This window comes from Sinocyclocheilus anshuiensis, unplaced genomic scaffold (genome assembly GCF_001515605.1).
Source record: "Sinocyclocheilus anshuiensis isolate Anshui unplaced genomic scaffold, SAMN03320099.WGS_v1.1 scaffold579, whole genome shotgun sequence".
Taxonomy (NCBI): domain Eukaryota; kingdom Metazoa; phylum Chordata; class Actinopteri; order Cypriniformes; family Cyprinidae; genus Sinocyclocheilus; species Sinocyclocheilus anshuiensis.
This window is the reverse complement of record NW_015551075.1, coordinates 3,849,989-3,858,144: the sequence shown is the minus strand read 5'-3', so window position 1 is coordinate 3,858,144 and position 8,156 is coordinate 3,849,989.

Below are 8,156 nucleotides of genomic sequence, written 5' to 3'. Positions count from 1 at the left end.
TTATGTGGTTGATTTCGGAGCTGGAGTAAGAGTAATAGTCACTCTACATATATACAGCTCATTAATACCTATGGGAGACCAACAGTTTATTAGCATAATTAATTTAATCAGCAGGGGCTCCATGTAATCTCTGTCTTTTTATTCCAGGGTTGAGAGAACATAATTACATTGACGAGATTGATGTATTTACATTGTTCTCTAGCCTCATTAAGTGTAATGTGTGCGACCTAGCGCTCAAACCATTGTGAAATGTCTCTAAAGTCAAGGCCCTTTTGTCATAAAGGATATATATATTATGGATTTATGAGAGCCTTAGAAGAGCAGCCGTATTTAAATGACAAAACACACAAGTATGGATGACATCGATGTAGCTACTCACACTACTATACATACTACTATATACTACTGTACTATAACAAAACCATATTAGTTTCCTGCAGCAGACATATTCCTCATCCTCACGCTCTTCCAATCCTCACAAAACCAGCACAATTCATCCAATCTCATTAGTATGTAATGGCAGTACAGAGGGGTTAAAGATGTCTGCAGGCATGATGCTGAGCTTTTGTCTCCATCTGTCTCGTGTGTGTTTAGGGCTCTTACATGAGCATGTCGCACAGCGGACATCATGAACTAATGAGCTAAAAAATGGTGGGCCACCACACTTTGAACTTCCTGTATTCCATCACACATTTCACTTTAAGATTACAAAATATGCTGTGCTTATTAATATACTTGATATTAATTTGTGAAGGTGCAAACATGCTAAAATAAACATTGGACACTAAGTATTACTCTTTGTTGATAGATTTCAAACTGAATGAATGCAAGTGAAAATCAAGAGCTTGAGTTATACTGTATATATTTCTGTCATGACAACTCAGGGTAATGTACATGACAATGTTAATGTATTTGGTCTTGGCGGAATAGATCTGCTACGCTGCTGCGGTAGTGCAAGTACCGAAACTTGCTACTGCCAAAACATGCTGCTGTGATCATATAAGAAATATTGCTGCTGCAAATATAACATACATGAAATAACCCCCAGCATACATTAATACATCGTAGCAGATCTATACAGGTGGAGCTGGGGAAGGTGGAGGGTTTCTGAAGCAAGCTGCAACTGCACGGCAAGCTCTAGTCATATATTTGAATGTTGAGCAGTGAGCTCATTGGCTACCATTACAGGAGAGAACCAATCAGCTGTGCCATGTGATGATGTCATTAGGTCAGATTGAGTTAGACCTATCGGACTGCGCCATCTAGAGTTTCATGCCAGAACTCTGTATATATATATATATAAAAGACACTTGGCTCATGTAAACAAACAAACCAATGAACAAACAGATATACGTGCATGCACACGAAACTATCCATCTCGGCTTAGTGTTTGTGTGCATCTGTATCCTCGATGACTTATGTATCATCCCTCTTCATTCATACTTCACCATAATCAGCCTGGTGATACATTTTATGTGGAATGGAGTTTTGTGTGGGCTGTGCTGGTGTGATAAAAGGGGACACACATAACACTGGGCAATTTGCCCAGACATCAAAATCAATATTTGAAGGCTATTTGCTATGGACTTGAAAATAAAGAATGTCAAGGCCTCCCAAAGCTGCAATAAGGTTTCAAGTGATTTTCCTTCCACCAAGTTCTTCTCAAGTTCAAAAGTCTTTTTTTTTGTTTGGTTAAAAAAATGCAGTTGTTTCGAATGATTCCCCCACTCATTAACACAACATAAGATAAACTGATTATCATATTTACACACGGGGAGTCAAGATCACCTCAAGACCAAACAAATCCATACTGAATTTACAGGGGGAAAAAATCATATAGAAAGTAAACATGCTTCTGCCTGAGATATTGTAAAAATAAATAAATAAAATAAAATAAATAAATAAATAAAATAAAATAAATAAATAAATGCAACAAGAATTCTAATAAATATTCATAAGAAATTTAAAAATGAGATTTGCTTCTTTCTTTTATACACTGCACTGTGAAACTTTAAAAAAATTAAAAACATTTACAGTGCATTTGTCAGGTCTCCATCAACTATTAATAGTTATACAAGTACACTACACACAAAAAGTATATATTTTTGTATATACACTGAACAAAAATATAAACGCAACACTTTTGTTTTTGCCCCCATTTTTCATGAGCTGAACTCAAAGATCTAAGACTTTTTCTATGTACACAAAAGGCCTATTTCTCTCAAATATTGTTCACAAATCTGTCTAAATCTGTGTTAGTGAGCACTTCTGCTTTGCCGAGATAATCGATCCACCTTATAGGTGTGGCATATCAAGATGCTGATAAGACAGCATGATTATTGCACAGGTGTGCCTTAGGCTGGCCACAATAAAAGGCCACTCTAAAATGTGCAGTTTTATCACACAGCACAATGCCACAGATGTCGCAAGTTTTGAGGGAGCGTGCAATTGGCATGCTGACTGCAGGAATGTCCACCAGAGCTGTTGCCCATGAATTGAATGTTCATTTCTAATTCCTGCACAAACTGTCAGAAACCGTCTCAGGGAAGCTCATCTGCATGCTCGTCGTCCTCATCGGGGTCTCGACCCGACTGCAGTTCGTCGTCGTAACCGACTTGAGTGGGCAAATGCTCACATTCGATGGTGTCTGGGACTTTGGAGAGGTGTTCTCTTCACCATCAACAACCTGATCAACAACCTGATCAACTCTATGTGAAGGAGATGTGTTGCACTGTGTGAGGCAAATGGTGGTCACACCAGATACTGACTGGCTTTACAAAATATATATAGTTGATCATTGAAAAATAAACAGGCAAAATGATTAATTAATTTCAACTAAAACATTTTTTTTTTCGTATACATATTTATTTGGCAATGTTACTGGCCCCAGTTAAAAGTTGAAAAGATATCCTGGTTTTTATGAGACTCCTTCAATGTAAGTATATGAGATTTCTTCCCATTATTATTATAAGTCACTTCGAGTTGAAAAGTAAGAGTACACATCTTCTCAACAATTCAAAGCATCATTCACGTCTGCAGCACATTTGGTGTAGGATGAGTTATATGCTAAACTGTGATACTTCAGGCTAGGGCTTTGTTCTAACCCTAACCCCAAACACTCCTAATAAGAAACATATCCAGCAGAATGTTAAATGAATGAATGTATACCATCAGCATTCACCGCTATCCAGACATGCATGTGTGAAGAAGGGCAGTAAAGCTCATTCATCAATCCATTAAAGAAGGTAGTAGTCCCTGGTATTTCAGCATGTCTGTCAAGAAGACATCAACTCCCAGAGGACGACCGCTCTCTCTCTCTCTTCACTAGGGAAGGAGCCCTTGACTCTTAAAGGTTCCAGTATGCCAAAAATTATTATTGACATTTCAATTTGGGCTAGATTTTTCAGTCCGGCCCCCACAACCTCCCACACCCCCCCCAGAGAAAGGAAGGAAATTTACATCTGAATAAGCCAGACAAAACATGGAAAGACATTTGCGTGTGCGGCACTTTAGGCCGTCCATTCATCTGCTGCAATCTCTGACTGTCAGTGTCAAATAATATTGATACCTAAACATCGCTATACTATGCTAAGTGTGCTATGCTATTCCTTGCCTTCTATCTGTCATAAAACTGTATATTTTTCACATTTGTTTGTATGTGGAAAATCAGCAAAAGCACTGTAAAAGCAGTTAAGCCCCATTTCTGGTCAAGTCAACATGATAAATCTTTGTCAAAAGGATCAGATTAGTGAAGCTAAAAGAAAGAAAAGAAATCCCCTAGTACACTAAAATGACATTTCTGCCAATATGTATCCCCATATTGATTTGAAGTACAAGTGAGAGTGTTTTCTGGGCTTTTTGGGGGAAAGAAAACCTCAGCCATACATGCAAATAGTCTGCTATGAGGCCTCTCGGTGGGAGAGATGTTAGCTAAGACGGAAAAAAAAGCAACGTTGCTATTTGGGTGAAATGTCTCATTAACAGTTTTTGAAATTTCAAGGCAAAGCATATAAGATAAAGTTGGGATGGATATACAGGCTTTGATTTGGTAGCTTTAGGAACAGAAATTACATTTAGTCATTTAGCAGATGCTTTTATTGAAAGCGACTTACAAATGAGAGACATCACATGAAATCGATATAAGAAAGAACATCATATGGGTTTGGAATAAATTATGACAGACTTTTGGATGAATGCTATTTTGTGATTTAGTCCTTGTTCTTTTGTGCCTTTTACAAATGTGAATATTCATTAAAAATATTTATGATAGAAGTGGTGAATGTATTTACTTATTCACTAACACTTTGATTCCCAATAGATTTAAACCCTTTAACTAAATGAAAACATGCCTCCAGTAAAGTACACTTGCATGAGGTAAAGCATCTTTGCCAAAGCTAACAGGCTTTCATGCTTGCTAATAAGGAACGGCTATTAGAAGTTAGCCTGCTAAACCACAGGACACATTCGCTGGATTCAGACACCCGTTTAAGTAATAAATAATAGCTAATGCATACATAATCTCCTAGTGGATCGCAGACATAAAGTTTAAGGTCTACGCACTGAATTTCTTCTTCTCATTCTTCTCTGGCCAAGGGTATGTACAGTACACTGTAGGCCTGTGTGTGCACAGAAGCCAATGCTAGATAAACTTTCACACATCTTCATTGATGCTGTTCTCCTGTTAATTCAGCACAGAATATTAAGAAACTCATCTTATGCATTCAGTATACTAGACTAAAAAAAGTTAAATTTTTCTAAATTTATGAATTTTGCAAAATGTATGATTTAGCTTGTGATACAGGCCTTTTATTAGAACATGGTTTTTGGACAGTTATAATAAGTGTGTGCAAATCCTGCACACATGAGTCTACAAACTGCCATTTTTTTCAAGTTAAAGACTTAAAATACTTGCTTGTATATCTTACAACTGAATGCACATGTGGAATGTTAAAATGACCAGATGTATAATTAGCCTTAATCTTTCTGTTTTCAGCTTTAATGTTTCAAATAAGTCACAATTCCTAAATAACTGAGAGATGCAACTTCTTAAAGAGTGTTTTAGCATGTTTTATACAAAAATACAGTAAAAAACACAGTATGTTTTTACAATATTGTGAAATATTATTAACTGTTTCCTATTTGAGTATTTTTTTAAATGTAATTTATTTCTGTTGATGCAAAGCTGAATTTTCAGCATCATTACTCCAGTCTTCAGTGTTGCATGACTTATTATTTATCAATGTTAAAAACAGCTGTCCTGCTTAATATTTTTGTGTAAACATATGTGATAGGCTACATATTTTTCATGAAAATTCAAAAGAACAGCATTTATTTAAAACAGAAATCTTTTGTAACACTATAAATGACATTACTGTCACTTTTGATCAATTGAATGCATCTTTGATGAATATAATAATTTCTTCAAAAAGAAACCTTACTGATTCCAAACTTTTGAATGGCAGGTTATATAGATAGATAGATTTTACCATTGGCAGTAGCCAGAGCCACAAAGACAGGGGAAAAAAGGAAAGAGCAGTGATCTTTCGAGTTTTACACACCGCCTCGAGGTTTAAAGTGCTTCTTTCCATTATAAAGCTGCATTAATGCTCTGCGTTTGGGTAATTAGCAGAAAGTAAATTATTACTGGTTAGGCACATTGACCAGCTGCTTACTTTAATAAAAAGGCATGTCCCCTACATTTAGAGCGGGAAAGAATCAATACCCTGGATGCATTAAAAGAACCTGTCTCCTGACAACAGGGCATGCAACCCATAACACGAGAACCTTGCACTCTCAGAGATTCATCTATTCAAACTCACCTCTCCTCTTCTGAGCAAGTGCACTCTCCACTCAGGCTTTCATTAATCTATTTATTTTTGCTTTTTCAATTTTTTCTTGCTTTTTAAAAACCTAGCTTATACGTGCCATTTTATTGCTCCTATCCAATAGTAAGGATGTGTGTAGAATGAATGTCATTGTCATGTGACCTACCAGCGTCAGCTGCATCGCTTCACCGCCATTAACAAATCCTCTCCAGTGGCCTCATGGGATAGTAAAGTATCCATTGGATGCACACTTCCCAATCTTGCCAGGAGTACAGGTAGTAGGTCATCCAGAGACTTTTTGCTTACTGTTTTATGAACACTGTGGATTTGGACATACTACTCTTTTTGTTTTATTTTTTTTACTATACAACTTTTCGCCTAATATATAGAGAAGTATATTTGGATGCCGCCTTTGTCTAGCTAGAATACTTGATTCTGATTGTGCCGAATTGTGCCATTTAGCGGTTTGATATTTCCTAATATTCAGTGTCATGGCATCACTGTTTATCATTACGCTTATCTGGGTAACTTGACACGCACCTGGTAAACTCATACTTCAGAGTTGGGCATTCGTTATCATGTCCAACTCAAAAACATAACCTGGAATTAGCCTTACCAAAGCACAAGAAATATAGCGTTGAACAATGACCCAGATAACTACATCAGTATACAAAATTATGAAAATTGTTCATTTCTATCTCACTGAATGTTTTAGCTAAAGCTCTCTCATTTACTACAAATGCAACTGACTGAATTCTGCTCTCTGGCGAATTCTCTCATCAGAAATAACGAAGTGCAGATGTGCGTACGATGTAAGTAAGATATTCATTTCACAGTGTAATAGCTTCAGTGATTATAATGGAAGCTTTTGAGAGTGCTTGAACTCTGGCTGAAGTCAATGATGTTCTTCGATAACCCAGATAGCACACGTACGTCTGCAAGATGTCTGTTAAAGATCGCTTCATCTGGAAAGCATCTGCTGTGTACAAACATCTGATAGACATCTTTAAGATGTCAGTTTTACATACATTCTAAATCATAAACATCTTAAAGACATCTTCTAAACGTCTATTTGACATCTGATAGGAAACGTCCTATAGACGTATTGCAGATGAGCAAATAACACGCTAAAAAATACATCTTGCAGATGTCAAATAGACGTGTGCTCTCAGGGAATGTAAATGTTCTTTGCTATCTTTTTCTTTTTACAATTAAAGTGTTATAATTAGTAACTTACAATATTTGTATTAATTTAACGTTAAACGTGAAGTCAGTCATATTAAAAATAACTCTATCTATCTATCTATCTATCTATCTATCTTTTTCAACTCAAATCAACTCAAATCAAGAAATCAAGCTGTACAATATACCTTACATTAGAATGACAAAACTTATGATGAATTACGTGGATAAACCATGTTTTCTATGTATTCATCCTCATACGAAGGGAAAGAAGGTGCACATATTCTCACTTGTGAAGTGTGCCTAGCTCTTTCTCTCAGTCTGGAGTGTGAGTGTGTTTCACCCTGTATCTTTTATCAGTCACACAGGTCTGTGGACACTGGATTACAGCTTTGAGATCTGCCAACTTTTTTTACTGCCTGTCTGTGGCTCAAGCATTTCTGATTCTCTGCCACCTCCCAAAATGTATACATGTATTTGCTCCCTCCCTCTCTCTCCCTCTCTCTGGAATCAGACGATATATGCGGCTGTCTTCCTCTGATTATAGTGATCCAGTGGAACGGAGAGATAGCTGTAGGGAGGAAGAGAGAGGGAGGAGGGGAGAGATGTGTCAGAGTGAGAAAAACATCAGAACCAGAGTGTCTTCATATGCACTCAGTGTTCAAAAGTGAAGATGACTGCTGAGGAACTGTGGGCAAAAGGATAATGGGGGCTAAGATTCTAGAAGCAGAATCTCTGATTCACATGTGGTCTCTTTGTGTCAAAGCCAGAACATGCAGTCATTAAAGCTCAAGTGTGTATGGCATAGAATGGAATTGCAAAAATTACTGTTTTCAAACGGGTTTCCCTTTGTCTATACCACTGGTTGAGCAACTGTAATCCCAGACGGTTGTTTGAGGCAATGTAGCAGTTTAGGGCAGATTGAACACATTGAATGTGTCAGAGAGCCACAGTGTTTACACTTGGAGAGATTAACCCTTATTTTTATAATTGTCTCTGCATATTAGAATGGGTATGGAAAACTTGTTTCACTCAAATATCTAAATAAAGAAATCATATACAAAAATATTTCAATGCATATTTTCTCGTATAAATAATAAAAAGCCAATTTTAGCTCATTACAGCAAAAAGATCCCCTGAGAATATATA